Genomic DNA, 1,334 nt, shown 5'->3' with positions numbered 1-1,334 from the left:
TCACCATAATCTATTATCTAAGGGAAAAGAAATTAATGAGATTCTTCAGTCAGATGTACACGAACCCAGCGAGTACCTACTACAAATCTGTATAAAATGAAAATTATGTAATATAAATATGAAACTTCAATAAGAAATACTTATTGAAATAAAAGGTGAGCTCAAGGTGAACATTAAACTATGCCACAAACCACATGAGTATAGACTGCTCTGCATAAGTTTATGAAACGTGAAAGTTTGGTTTGGTAAAATATTGTGAAAAGGTTAGGCTAGTTTATTCTCAACGGTAAGTAGCCACACTTTACAGTCAGACAGCAGACAGTAACTTGAAATATGTTTTACCTTACTTTTTAGTACTGAAATATTTATTATAGATTCTGATTTCTGCGAAAACAAATATTTGCATAAATCCGTTTGGATGCACTAATAGCTTTTACGTCCATTTCAAACATAATGGCTGCCTGAAATTTGTTTACAATCCTTTCATTGCAAATTCACCGATTTCAATATCCTTTTATAAAAAATCGTTACAAAAAACATAAAGAGTATTAAATGGATTTCAGTTGTAGGAAAATAAATATAAGCTCTTTATGAAAAATATTCTGCATCATATTTGTACTGCGTATTCGATATCAATTAAAATGAGCGCGCGCTGTATGTAATAAAGTTGAGCTACACAAAGGATTATTGCATCTGCTCAAAGGGGGAGGTTTAAAGTGCAAATATTTTTTTCGGAACTTAAATTTCAATGGACTTCCCAGAATTAATCCCGCGGCCATCATTTTGCTGTATCCAACCATGGCAAAAGGAATGATGAAAAATTGTTTTCGTATGTATCATTTTTGGAAAATGTAATATCTGTTTTAATCAACATTCCTTTTTGTTTTCATTTAATCACTGGCTGTGTCTTTTACCATTCGGCTGCGGCCAAAGGGAAATAATTCCCGCATGCTTCTAAAAAGTCGCCAAAGTTCGTTTTGGTTACATCAGCCGTTAATGAAAGTTCCGATGGGTACGGCAACTTTTTTGCGAATGTGTTTTGAGGAACCTTACACTGGTATTGATTAATTTTTGCCAATGAAGCGTGGTTTTCTCATAAGTACAATCATAGGTACACGGTACCTGCTATGAAATGAACAATAAATACTTAGTATGTAAATCATTAAAATGTTGTTAAAGCATTGTCAGTTCAAATGTAGGTACGTATCTCAATACAACAACTCAGCGAGCAAGTACAGTCTCAAGCTAAATCCAACCTGAAGAACCAAGTCGAGATATTGGGCATCAACGAAACTACTAACGAAAATCCCGTACATACGATACTCACAGTTGCT

The sequence above is a fragment of the Helicoverpa armigera genome, chromosome 1 (assembly GCF_030705265.1).
Source record: "Helicoverpa armigera isolate CAAS_96S chromosome 1, ASM3070526v1, whole genome shotgun sequence".
Classification (NCBI taxonomy): Eukaryota; Metazoa; Arthropoda; class Insecta; order Lepidoptera; family Noctuidae; genus Helicoverpa; species Helicoverpa armigera.
Note: the sequence above shows the minus strand (reverse complement) of the source record.